This window comes from Bemisia tabaci, chromosome 8 (genome assembly GCF_918797505.1).
Source record: "Bemisia tabaci chromosome 8, PGI_BMITA_v3".
NCBI classification, from domain to species: domain Eukaryota; kingdom Metazoa; phylum Arthropoda; class Insecta; order Hemiptera; family Aleyrodidae; genus Bemisia; species Bemisia tabaci.
This window is the reverse complement of record NC_092800.1, coordinates 26,285,426-26,300,001: the sequence shown is the minus strand read 5'-3', so window position 1 is coordinate 26,300,001 and position 14,576 is coordinate 26,285,426.

The following is a 14,576-nucleotide window of genomic DNA, read 5'->3' as shown; positions in this document are numbered from 1 at the left end:
CCTCCCCCATCCCCCGGTCCCATTTACAATCTACATTTTCGCAAATTGTCATTCCTCAACCCCCGACCCGAGGTTCTCCTTAACCACCCACCCCCCCACTCCGAAGGGGTCTCGATCTCAAGAGGCGATAAGACTCTGAGGGTTGGACAGTCATCTCGGCTACTTCACCTTCGTTCCCTCCTTTTTATGCTCTTCGCACAGTTGACGAGTCCGTCGATACTGCCGAACTGCGGGCCGATAATTGGAATTTATAGACAAAGCTATAGACAAAGCAAAGAAGAAATGGGGGATCCTATTCCGTCGATAGCGCCGAACTGCGGGCCGATAATTGAAATTGATAGACAAAGCTATAGACAAAGCAAAGAAGACAAAAGGGATAAGGGGGGATCCTATTCCTTCGATAGTGCCGAACTGCGGGCCGATAATTGAAATTGATAGACAAAGCTATAGACAAAGCAAAGAAGACAAAAGAGATACGGGGGGATCCTATTGGTAGAAGCGAGTCGTTGCTATAGGCAAAGGAGGTAGGTAATAGACTAACTAACAGCGACCCACGAGAGACCCTTTAGTTAGACCATCATTTTCTCCCTTAGTCTGTAGAAACTGTGCAATTCAACCAATAGGATTGCTCCATACTTCCTATGTCTACTTTGTCTATAGCTTTGTCTAGCGATTTCAATAATCAGCCCGGTGGGAAACAACGCAGAAAGAACCTTCGAAAGTTGCCGTTACGCCCTCACTAATAATTCATTTGAATTTTTAAATTTTTTTCTTTCCGTGTCTTAGAGTAGACTGAGCATTTTATCGGCATTTTTAACTGGTATATTATATCGGAATTTGAGTACTTGGTAAACATGGCTATGCCCCAGTTGTCAGGAGTAGGAGAGGGAGAGAAATATATTTTCTCCGGTGGCGAAGGGTGAATGATCGATAATCGATAGTCCCCGTTTGAGGCTATGGTAAACAATCTATTATTAGGGTGTTCCTTGCGAACACCCTGTATATACATCCTATTCATACGGTTTAAGTGGCAAATCAGTCGATCAGTCGATCAGTCAGTGGACGATAGCTGTAGTGGCGATCAGTCGATTTCGCAAAGCACGCCACTCTACTGAATTAATCCATAGAAAAGACACCAATAAGAGCCTTTTTTGGCTCAGAAATAAGTCAGAAATGTTGCCTACGCAAAAAAGTCTCTCAGACAATCAGGTTAATTTTTTGTTTCGTGAGAAGGCGCAAGTTATTGAAAAGAAAACATTCAAAATTTAAAAATCCGCCCCTAATTGAATTTGTTGATGTCCCATTCAAATTGATAAAAAGTTTTAAAAACACAAAAAAGGTTTCGCAGGCACTTTATGTAATTTACCGTTTCCAAGGATGACTCATGTTAATGGAAAAACAAACGTTCAACATTTAACAATCCGTCTCTAATTAGGATTTCCGATGTCCTCTTCCAAATTGGTCAAGAATGTTGAGAACGCGACAAAAAAAAAAAAAAAATTCACACTTTAAAAATCCTTCTCTGATTAGGATTGTTGATGTCTGAGCGTAAAGTTACACAAATCTGGGAAAACGTTTGCACATTTTCACCTTTAAAAAATACGAAAAAAAAACATTCCAGGGTTGCCACAGAATTTTTTAAAATTAAATTCCCTGACATTTCCTGATTTCTCTGGCAGATTTTGGTGAAACCCACTCGAGAAAAGCAAATGAAGATGATTTGACGCGATTTTCCCCTGACATTTTCGTCATTTTCCTTGACAATTCTACGTTTTCCCTGACATTTTTAAATTCCCTGACACTTTCCCGGTATTCCCTGACTGTGGCAACCCTGCATTCCCATCTACCTAGACATTTTCTCTCCGTGGATCCGACTAGCTGACGCCTGGGAATGAATGAATAAGAGGTGAACCAGATAATTTTTTCGACGGAAAATTGTCTCGTCGTTAGGGGCGCTTAACAATCCTGGCGTTTTTCTTTTTCGGAGGATTTTACCGGCGAGATGACAGCCGAAACAAATGTTTGAACAATGATGTTCTTTTAAGCTGTGCATCGCTCCGTGATAGCGCGAGAATCATCCTCTCTTAAGCTGGCTTACCTGCGGCTAAGCTCCATCTCTCCACCTTCCTCGCCCCGTTCATTTAAAAAGGTGGGAAGAAAACCAGATGGAAAACTTCCAAAAAGATATTTATGGAGTGAACCTGTCTCACTCAGCGACGGCATTAAAGAACACGGCGACGAGAATTGCGGGTCGCATGTTCTTAAAATCGAAGGAGCTGTTTTGGATGGAAAAAGGCGGGTCTACCGTTAGTGGTTACTCTGTCTGCCGTGATAGCGAGGAGAGCAGTAAGCGCAAAAATGAAGTTTTGAGAAAACGGGCTCAGGAACTTCTGACCGGATTTTATTGAAAGAAGTCTCCGTTCTTTGTCAGCTTGCCCTTAATCATCCGAAAGACTCTTAGGAATCGTTTGGATGATTAAAAATTGACCGATTTTATTTCAATTTCATAAAATGGGCATTTTTCAATTTCATGTTGGGCTAGTGTTAGGCAAGACAGCCGTAAGTGATATCTTCTGCATGCATTCGTGGTTGCGTTTCAGACGCACAACAAACACATTTACAAGTTAGAAATTGGCAGAAGAGGCCGGCACTTTACTTGAAAGCACCGATGCGATTGGCTCTCTGGAGGAATAATGTCACTTACTGCTGTTTTGTTTGAATCTACGTCATATTTTGTGCACTTACGGCTTTCACATATATCTCGTTTTCATTATAATAAGATACATTTTGAAGGAAACTCGATTTCGAAATGTTGACCCTTACTGCTCATCGCTATCACGGCAGCTATCTCCTAGTTACCTTACCATGGTTACATATAAAATTTCGAATTTTGTAGGTGCCTTTCTTTGTGTGTGCTAACTTCAAGGCTCATATTCCTGTTTTGGAACCTTAACTGCCGAGTTAAGGAGAACCGCTGTATGACGATCCGAGAATTTCCAAAATTCCTCCTGATAAATAAATTGAAATTTTTAGAAAAGCTGGATCTGATTGTGAATAAAATTCTCTTAAAAATTGGAGAAAAGGTAAACACAAGTTTCTATGTTAATTCATATTTCATCAAAGTAAATTTTGCAACGTCTGAACTTCCGAAGGCTTTTGCGGCGTTCTTCCTTAACACGGCAATACAGCCAATATGTGCGCTGTATTGTGTTCACAGACATTAGAGGAATCGACAAACCCATGCTCAAGGCTTTTGAAATTTGCAGGAGTAAGGCCGAGTGAAATCTGCTATAGCAGATCCTCGGACATCCCAATGTACTCGTCAGTTCCGTGAACATTTGTCGCCATACCGGGAATCGAACCCGGCACCTAGTAACGAATTGTCAGACGCGCTGACCACTGAGCCAATCGGGCCAGTTGATTCCTTTCGGAGCACTACTGAGTACTGAGCCCTTGAAATGACCCCCTTAATTAATAGCTGTCGAGAGACGTTTTGGCCGCTCAGTTTCGCAAACAAGCCGATCTTTGGCAATCTTGTTGGACATGCTACTTACGTCGAAGCTAATTAGTCTGCAAGAGGATAAGATGATTGTTGTTGTCTAAAGGACATGATAAATCCTTTAACGAGACATATCGTCGTCCCTCTGACGTAAGGGCCGATATCAATCTCCGAGTGAACCCCATTTAACGTATGAATCCGTGCTTTTTGGGGCTCAAGCGGAAATCGAGATACGCCCTCACGTCAAAGGAGCGACGATATATCATCGTTGCCTATCTAATGACATTAGCAGAATGAAAAAGAAAGAGCTGATCACACTATCAAATCCTACCATTGAATCTTCAAGGTCATGTGGTGACAAATAACTCCAATTGGTGCGTGAGCTGAATTTCCCACATGTCCCTGATATTTTGATAGCCGACTTTGACAGTGTGACAAAGCCCTTACCTTACGACCTTTTCCGTATTGCAGACGACCGCACTGCCGTGCTAAGGAAAAGTGCCGTATCAGCTTTTAGACTTTGCCGCATTTCCTTCAATCTAAGACGACTTCACGGGGAAAATCGTACAATTTTTTTCGTAATTTAATCTAAAATATTTGCGATTTTCAATGAATGAAAAATAGGCATAACTTTCCGTAAAAAAGCTTGATTTATCCAGGGAAATTTGACAACTCTCAAATGTTCATACGACGTTCTTCCTTAGCATGGCAGCGCAGTGTTCATAAAAGAAACTGACGTCATTAGGCTGTGTACACTTTCAAAATACTGCATCAAAATGTCAAGGGCAAGTGCTGTGATTGGTCCAAGTCATCGAATAAGCCAATCACAACACCTGACCTTGATATTTTGATGGCTAACTTTGATAGTGTGACACGGGCTACTTGCTGCGTGATTCAGCGCTAATGAAGAAACAAACGAGTCGTCAAGTGGCGTGGCGTGAATTGCGATACATCGATTGTTGTGCCATTTAAACCTATGGTAAAGAATCGATTATTAAGGTGTTCGCTGCGAACACCCTATTTATCGATCCTTTTCCATAGGTTTAAATTGCACAGCAATCGATATATCGCAATTTACGCCACGCCACTGGTCGTCTTGACAACGACTTGGCACCTCCAAAGAGTCACAAATCCTTCCAGAAGGGGAGGGGGGGTGCCGCAATAAACGCATCAATGAAGCCGGCACACGGCCGCGGCGCTGAGGTGCGAAGGGTGTGGGCCTTATCTATCCCGTTTCGGATTGCGCCGCGAGAAATTTTTATGAATGAGGAAATTATGATCCTCCGGGAAAACTAAGCGCTATAATGGTCTTTGCTTTGCCAAACTGAGCGGGAAAAAATCAAGCCTATTCTTTTCAGTCCGAGGCGCTAACTATACTTCAGTCTAGAATCCCTTTATATTCAGAGTAGAAACAATACGAATCCATTTTTGATTGGTTCCCGTATTTTAGGCCTCCACAGATCACAAACGGGAATAAAGATTATATTCTCACGAATTTCGAAGATTATAAACTGGGATGGACCAGGGAATCAGGGGCACGGCAAGGAACAAACGGAATAGGGGAAGGACGGAGACAGGAATTCGAAAATGAGTTGATCAAAGATTACGAAAAACGTTCAATTGGTGTAATCTTTATTCCCGTTTGTGACATTCATAAGCCGTGTTGTCTAAACTTTCCATATAAAGGGCCTCTGATAAAATCTCAGAGTAACACGTAACACCTGAGGCGCGAATCGCTTCGAGGGGTTGAACCGCAAAGCGGTCAGAGGGCGGACCCTTAGTTTGAAAATATAAAAACAACGTTAAGTGGAACAAGTCAATCAGAAACAAACGATGTTACATCAAAATTAAATTAAGAATAAGACAGGTTTGAGGTTCTATGCCTCCGTAAGACTTAATGCTAAGGACAAAAGTAAACGACTTTCATCACGTTCATAATATTTTTCCTCATTTTTTACTTCTTAGGGGGAAAAATTTACGACTGGTTGAATTCCGAATTGAATCTCTTTCATTCGCAAAATAGTTTGTCGCGAGAACGATCTTCTTGGTTGCCACTGCGTAATGATAATCTTCAGACGAGCCTGCAGAATGCCATCTTTCAAATTATGATTAAAATCGGCGAGGTTGACTCAGAATCAATAGGTCTCGGATTCGAATATGGGTATTGGCGCCTAATTTTCTCGGACAGATGGATGGATCTCTTGAAGCAGATTCTAGGCAATCTTATTCCCAAGCAATTTGAGAAGCTTAAAGCATGGATTTTCCCTTAATGTCTAAGGACAGTGAATCCTGTCTATATTTGGCAGAGAATCCAGAACAGAATACAAGTCATGAAACGATGAAAAAAGTTAATAAAATAATGATTAAGATATTTTTATTGCCAGAATACGTTCTTTGGGGTGAGTCTGTTGGGCCAGACATTGATGAGGGTAAGATAAAACATTAACGCTACAAATTGTATGAGGCCGAATTGAGTTAGCTCAAATGTTAGACATTTAAAGAACATACAAGATAGGCGAACTCTATGATTCTACGGGAAAATCTTTTACTACTGTAATATCATGTGAGGATCCAGGAGTCGGACAAGTTGAAGAAATAGAAAATAATAATTGATTATTTTCATTAATCCAAAACTTTTCCCTGTAATTTCGGAGGAAAGTTTACTTCACATCATTACTACTTTACTTCAAGATTATCATACGTGCTGAAGCGCATGTGTTTCAAAAGAATACTAAACAAAGTGTCATTCCGTGGCACAGTCATACCTTGAAAAAACGTTTTCCTTCAAAACCTCGAGCCAGACAAATAGTATCAAAACAAACTGTAAATTAGCACTTAATGAACTTTCATCGAGAAATTCGCCATCGTTCGTCGCATATGTATCAGAACTTCGGGTCGAATGTTGAATCGATATATCGTTATCTTGATCAATACCTCATCCCTATCTTAACAATGCTATAAATCGATCAAGGCCATTCGATTAGGATTAGGATTCAACAATCGAACCGCTATTGTAGAAAAGCTTAGTCGGCGCGGTTTTTACAACACTTTTTGTTACTGCGAGGTTATTATAACCATTGGCGTATTACCACGCGGAACATCGAAAGTCAATCATTTCCACAAACCTAGTAATTGCTTTAAATATGAATAATTTCGCGTAACATTTTGCAACCGCTAAGTTCAACTTGCCATCATATAGAGAGGTCGGCTCGTAATTTAGAAAGAGATTAGGTTTTTATTTCCTCATTAAAATTTATCGCCGAGAGCACTGCAAAGCCGAAGCCTAAAAAACAAGATCGGTAGGTGAGAAAATGTGTCCATAGTCTGCGACAAATCCCAGTGTTGTCTTCGAAGGGCTAAAAGAAACTAATCGACACGCTGAGAATTAACCAACATTTTAAATCAACATCACTCAGTGGCGTATGTAAATGCGTGAGAAATTCCTAAAACTGATTTATGATCAATTAGAGTCCACACCAAATAAATTTACGCAGTTACGCACTTCTAGGCCTTCGTCCGATTGTATAAAAACAAGATATATGAGAAATCCGCAAGTGCGGGGAAAATGACGTAGTTTCACGCAAGACAGCAGTAAGTTACATTATTCCTCCAGAGAGTCAATAAATACAGTGCTTCAAGTAAAGAGCCGCCCTCTTCAACAAATTTCTAACCTGAAAATGTGTTTGTTGTGTATGCAAAACGCAACCACGAATGCATGCAGAGGATAGCGCACTTACGGCTGTCTTGCCTAACACTAACCCAACGGGCCAACATGAAAATGAAGAATACCCATTTTATAAAATTGAAATAAACTCGGTCGATTTTAATCATCCAAACGATTTCTGAGAGTCTTTCTGGTGATAAGGGGCAATCTGACAAAGAACGGAGGCTTCTTTCAATAAAATTGCCCGGTCAGACGCTTTTGGCGCGTATACGTAGTATACCGCCTTTGCGATCGTTTCGAACCCTGCTCGATACAATAACCGAGTCCCTTAGTTCCTTACCGAAAAGTGACTACCGCGAACTTCTGAGATTTTCCAAAGCGTGTAAAAAGTTTATTTATCCATCAATAATTATGATTTAAAGTTGTTTCTCATTCTGGGGGTCGCTAGTTTATGTGCAGTGAATACCAAGAGTCTAAGTTACTTGGTTTTTTTAAAAAAAGCCTAAGAATGCGACGCGCTGATTTAAAATATGCATATATAAGCAGAATCAAGCGAATTGATTCGAGGATGGCTGAGCAGGTCGGCACTCTCGGAATGAGAATCTAACTCCTCCGTTTTGTTCAAAACGTTGCTTTGACAGATCTGTAACCTCGGTTATACTTTTCAAAAGTTGGTACCCGTGCTCTGAAAAACCCAAATAAGCCAAGTTCGTGTAACTATGGTGTCGTTGCCTCGACCGGGCTGTGCTGTGTTGCCAATTGTTGGAGGATAGGTTACTTGCCCGGTGGTGGCTACCGCCACTCATGATAGTGCAATCTGTGATGAGCCTCGAGACTCATTAGACCATTAGCTAAACGTGGCTCATACAGGAATCCACTTACCCCTCTCTTCCCCACGCTCCTGATCACTGCGTCGGCGTCTCGACGAACAATAGCTAATGACGGTCGCCAAGCGAGGCCGGGATCCTCAGCCCCTCGCCCAATTACTTACGCTTCATTAACCATTTCACCGTCACGCTAGGATTCGTCCAATTTTAAAAAAAAATTGTTTCGCGAGTTTTTAGCAATTTTTTCCTTACTTTCCGTTGAAAACACGAATTAAAAGAGGTCTCATTCATAAAAATCGGCCAAATAGAAGAGAAGTTACAGTATTCGAAATCCGAAGAAATCAACAAAACTTCTCCAAACAAAAAATAAAATGAAGGGGGAAAAAAAGAAATGTATAAATTACAATTTAATATGATTGACCTCAGAATGTGACAAGCAATTCAATTATAAAAAGGAGAAAAAATTGAGTGAAATTACAAAAAATTAGCCTCTTGCAAGGGGCTTTCTTGTATGAGTTTTGACCTGAAGACAAGTAAATCCCGTTATATTATTAAAACGAAATTCACTCCATAGTTTAATGCCTTAGTTTCTTGAATACGATTATTTTAAGCACTCGAAAATTTATACCAGCAATTTTACCCATGGGGTGATTTCCTGAGAGCTGATAATATCACGAATTTCTCATAGAGCCCTTCAAAAATGGCTTGCTTTTTGGGCAGCCGATTCGGCCATCAAACCGGGGTTTAAATGGAAGCTGATAATAACACAAAGCTCTGAGAAAAATTTTGAGATGAGTATAGGAACGGTTTGTAAATTACGAGGAGAGGCGGGCATTCTGTTCAGCATATCGATACATAAGTATTTTCACACGTAGAATTTAATGTTCACGTCAGGGAGTCGACATATTTTGATTTTTTTTATTTTATACGGAAAATTTATGGTTTTTCGGGATTGAAATTACTTACAATTGTTTCATGAAAAATGAATGCACCCAAAATGACTATAGCATTTTGACTTTCACATACGTGCACTCACTAAATTGATTGGTAAATTCAAAAAGTGGGTACATCGACCTGGTATATCAAGTTTCTGCGATTTTTTACGGCAAATCGGTAGATTTTCGGGATGTGGATTGCTTACTTTCAATTCATGAATGAATAAAGCATGGACATGGTTGAGCTTCTTTGCATGAAAAGACGTTTAAAATAACAAAATCAAGACATATTTAAGACAATTGCATTTATATCGAGTCAATTTCTTTTCAATAATATAACGGGATTTATAATACCGGTGATTTGGGTATTTTAGCCCCAAAATACCTTTAAATCGACTTTATCTTCTAGGAGTTCGACAGAATTTTTCCTTTCTTCGCTTAAATTTTTCCGTAGCACTTTTCTTCAAGAATCTGAAAAGATTTTGCTTGAGGCAGATCAAAAAACTTAAATTTGTTCGAATAGCTTTCTAGATTCACAATACACGGTCTCGTGAAGGTGCGTCGTTGACCTTGCAGTGTTGGATCGTGAATTCTCTTGTTGTGCTGCTTGCCTTTTTTGAAATCTCTGTAAATGAAAACTAAAGGGGTTGATATGTGCGAGTTAATGACGCGCCTTATCAACACATTGTGTTGGAGTTCACTGCTTGTTTTTTTTCTTTGTCAAGAAAAATTATTTATTCAATAGATAACAAGAGATTATACATACATAGTTATTCCTAAGTACAAATAGGTAATTCAGACCGTCAGACGCTTTTGAGCCCGTTTTCTCAAAACTTCATTTTTGCACTTACTGCCCTTGCTATCACGACAGACCTCCATAAACACCCCCTTTACACTCAATAAACGGGGTGAGAGCCAGAGGGGATGCGCGAGCCAACCCGGCACCCTCGGAGGATTCTTGACTTGGCGGTGGATTTACACGGTTCTGTTGGTGCCTCCGATTGCCACCCTTATCTTTATCACCTCCGCCGGCACCGTGCCGCCCCACGCCGCGCCGCGATGGCTATGCCTCCCGCCTCACTCGGGGCCATGAATTAAAAATAAAGACCTTGAACATCGCCCCGCTTCCCGCGGCACACCGCACTATTCCTCGCTCGACGCGCCGCATGATTCCTCCCTTCAGCTGTCACCGCAACCGATGTACAGATATAGTCTTTTTCCCTCGATGAGGTGACACGGTTCGAGTTTGAAGGAAGTCACGTATCAAAAAAGAAAACTGCCGTTGAATTTCCTGGTGCAAAAGAGATCCAGTTTTTCTTAAAACGACTTGTTTTTGTTCTTAAGGGTGCGTATTTCAGTTTTATAGTATTTCGTGTTTACAATATTCCGGTTGTAAAGTTTAAATTGTAAAAAAGTAAATCTTTAATTGTAGCTATAAAAGTATTTAAAATGCAGCCAATCGACCTTTCCCAAGAATGATTCTTATAGTTTCGAGTTATTACAGACATCTCCCATCACCTATATCACTGCAAATAATCAAATGCGAGTATGCATACATTTTCCGTCAGGGAAGATGACACAGATAGAGTTTGGAAAGTCACGTCTTGATGAACCCATTATTGATTTCTTCAATTAGGTTTGGTCTACGGCGTTTTCCAATTCTTCCTTTTCCCCGTTTTGCTCTTCTCCGGCTCTCTTCTTGCTGAGAGTCGGCTTTTCTTAAATCAACTTACTTCCGGTCATACGAATTGGCAACGTAGAATGATACAATGGTTCAAAATGCAACTAACCGGTGAAATTTAAAGGTAACGATAATTCCACTCCCCCATCAGCTGTCATCGGGATACGCTGTCATCTAAATACGCATATCTGTAGGCGGAGAGTGAAATTCTTCATCGTCTTTCTTTGTCATCGACAAAAATAATTGATATTTTAAAGAAGCATGTGTCGCATCTAAAAAATTACACAAATTTACGAAGAACTTACTAATACCTTCGCTGTGATTGAATATGCCCGAGTGTTAGGCCTCTGATAGGTTACAAAGCTCGGGTATCAATAGCGACAGAGTCAGGTTGGTTCGAGTTAGGTCACGCAACTAAACCAACTTAACGACAAAGCGAGAAGTATCACTCGAATTGAAGGCGCCCCACGGTGCGCCTTACAGTTGTTTCGTCTGAGGCAACGTCAATTTTTGCGCCTTACCGCTATCTCAAAGGTCTAGTGGTTACACGAAGAAGACGAATTTTGAAAGGAACTCGATTTCGAAGATTTGAGCTTTACGGTTCTCATCGGTAATGCGACAAAGCAACGCAGGGTCTTTAAAATACAGGGTGACCCAAAAGTCTTGGGACACCCATGTAACTTTTAAACGAATTGAGATAGAGACTTGAAATTTTGATGGAGCTTCTGTGTCAAAGTCAACTACTTTTTGAATCTCCCCCCCCCCTAAAAAAACACTTTTAGAGCCCTTCCTGAGGGAGGCGACGGAATCCAAGATTTGTTTTCAAATGGCAACCCCTATCTTATTGTTTTTTTTTTTTTTTTATTAGTGTTAAGCGAACTTTCACAATGAAATTATACACTTTGTTTCTAAATTCAAAATAAATGTGTGAGTACAAACGACCGGGTAGTCTGTAACTTATCTAAATGGTTAGAAATAATTGGTTACTACCTATCTTATTGTGACACATCGTTGGATAGATGATATGAAAAGAAACTTTTTGACGCTTTTAGATCGATAACTCAATTTTTGACAAGATGGCGGATAGTTTTATAGGGTTTAAAGGGGTTTTAACCGACGAACACCGGGGCTATAAGTGCTGTCCTGATAAAACAGCGCTTAAATATCATTAAGTATATTCTCCTATACCTGTACTTTGCTAAAGTTTATTAAATATATGTTTTATGTTTTATCAGTACAGCACTTACAGTGCCGGTCCTCGTCTGTAAAGACCCCTGAAACCCCTGTAAAACCGGTTACTCGTTGTCTTTTATCCGCTATCTTGTCAAAAATTGAGATACTGACCTGAAAGCGTCAAAACTTTTCTTTTTATATTATCTATCCAACGATGTGTCACAATAAGATAAGAGGCTGCCATTTGGAAACAAATTTTGGAGTCCTTAGCCTCCCTCAGGAGGGGCTCTAAAAGGGTTTTTTTTTTGGGGGGGGGGAAGATTCAAAAAGTAGTTGACTTTGACACAGAAGGTCCATCAAAATTTCAAGTCTCTATCTCAATTCGTTTAAAAGTTACATGGGTGTCCCAAGACTTTTGGGTCACCCTGTATTTCAAAGACCCTGCGTTGCTTTGTCGCATTACCGATGAGAACCGTAAAGCTCAAATCTTCGAAATCGAGTTCCTTTCAAAATCCGTCTTCTTTGTGTAACCACTAAACCTTTGAGATAGCGGTAAGTGCGCAAAAATTGACGTTGCCTCAGACGAAACAGCTGTAAGGCGCACCGTGGGGCGCCTTCAATTCGAGTGATACTTCTCGCTTTGTCGTTAAGTTAGTTTAGTTGCGTGACCTAACTCGAACCAACCTGACTCTGTCGCTATTGATACCCGAGCTTTGTAACCTATCAGAGGCCTAACACTCGGGCATATTCAATCACAGCGAAGGTATTAGTAAGTTCTTCGTAAATTTGTGTAATTTTTTAGATGCGACACATGCTTCTTTAAAATCTCAATTATTTTCGTCGATGACAAAGAAAGACGATGAAGAATTTCACTCACCGCCTACAGATATGCGTATTTAGATGATAGCGTATCCCGATGACACCTGATGGTGGAGGGGAATAATCGTTACCTTCAAATTTCACCGGTTAGTTGCATTTTGAACCATATCATGGCACCATTTACATATCATTCTACGTTGCCGATTCGTATGACCGGAAGTTAGTTGATTTAAGAAAAGCCGACTCTCAGCAAGAAGAGAGCCGGAGAAAAACAAAACGGGGAAAAGGAAGAATTGGAAAACGCCGTAGACCAAACCCAATTATGTTTGGATATTATTTATGAAGGTATTAGTAGGTTCTCCGTAAATTTGTGTAATTTTTTACTTGACTTTAGTTTACTTTGACACAGGAGCTCAGTCAAAATTTCGAGTCTCTATCTAACTTCGCTCAAAAGTTACAGGGGTATCTTAAGACTTTCGGGTCACCCTGTATTCCGGCCCCGGCGGCCCAAAGGTCAAAAATTGGCAGCGGCGCCGCGGACGTCCGGTCAAGTTTGCGGCGCTTACGGTGAGAGTTGAGCCGGGTCACCGGGCCGGGCCAGGTCCGGGTGTCGGAGCCGTGGTGGCCGGGGCGGCGCGGCGGCGGCGGCTCCGCTAATCTGAGTTCCTTGATTGCTCGCCCGGAGCCAAGGCGTCCCCTCCTCCCCCGGCCACTGCGGTGCGCCCCGTGTCAAACTTTATCCGCAAATCTGGTGTCAGCCCCTAAACCCCCGGCTTACCCTCTTCAAATATTTAAAACCGCGCCCGAGCCCCGACCAAAAATTCACTCCCTCACCTGCAGCGTACTTTTCGCCGCGTCGATATTTTTTACGCCCCCGCCCCCGCCCGCCCGCTTTTAATGCGACTCCCTTTAATTCTCACTTCTTCGCCTCCCACCGGTCCCGTCGCATCGACCGGGCCCTGCGGGCAATTATATTTCACGCATGGGAGCCCTCCGAATCTTCTTTCATCTCGCCGAGAACATGGCTTTGCCGGGGCGTTTCCCTCCGGTTTACGCTCGGTGTTGTCATTTTTACGTTATATTACTGGAAAAAATGGGGTAAAACCGCACTTGTTAGGATGATATCAATGGCTCAGGAACAAATTATTACGAAGCAGCTCGAGACAATGGTAACGACGTGAAAGAAACAAGGGGAAAAACGGGAAACAAGACTAATAATGCAACACTAAAAACCCGAGACGTTTCGACTCAAAACCGAGTCATTCCTAGTCGGAAAATAAATTAAAAATTAAAAAATATTGATCATTTTTTATCAAACATCGATATTTTTTCATTTATTTTCCGACTAAAAATGACTTAGTTTTGAGTCGAAATTAACGTCTCGAGTTTTTAGTGATGTATTTTTAGCCTTGTTCCCAGATTTCCCCCTTGTTTTTTCCTTCATGGCTAAGGAACAATACCACTTATCTTCAAACTGATAATTTTATAAGACAAAGTAAAACAACTTTGCAATTTGTGTGCTTTTGAGGTTTGGTTTGCAATTTTGTTTAAACATCACAGCATCATTACAGGGCTCCCATGCGAAACTGGAAAAAATTAGAAACATCAGCTTTCGTATTTTATACTATTGAATGCGGGAAAGTCGCTAAATCATTTTCAGCGAAATTGTGAGTTAGATGGTATTGTTCTTTGGCTAGTTATGTTCGGTACACACCACTAAAATATTAGCAACCGAGCTATTCGGTTGAGATCAGAAAATCCCTAAGGTTTGGTTCCGCGGACTCAACAGTTCGGTTGATCAGACCCAATAATGTGGTCGTTTGGAAGTAACAAAACTATAATCTATATCGCGGCTTAACGATTTCGATTTTAACTAACTTTTTTTCCGGTCATTGCCTGTGTCTTAACGCCTGATGAGATAAATTAATGATTTTTTACCACTTTGCCCATTTTTATGAAAGTCTCTACGGCTCGAGAT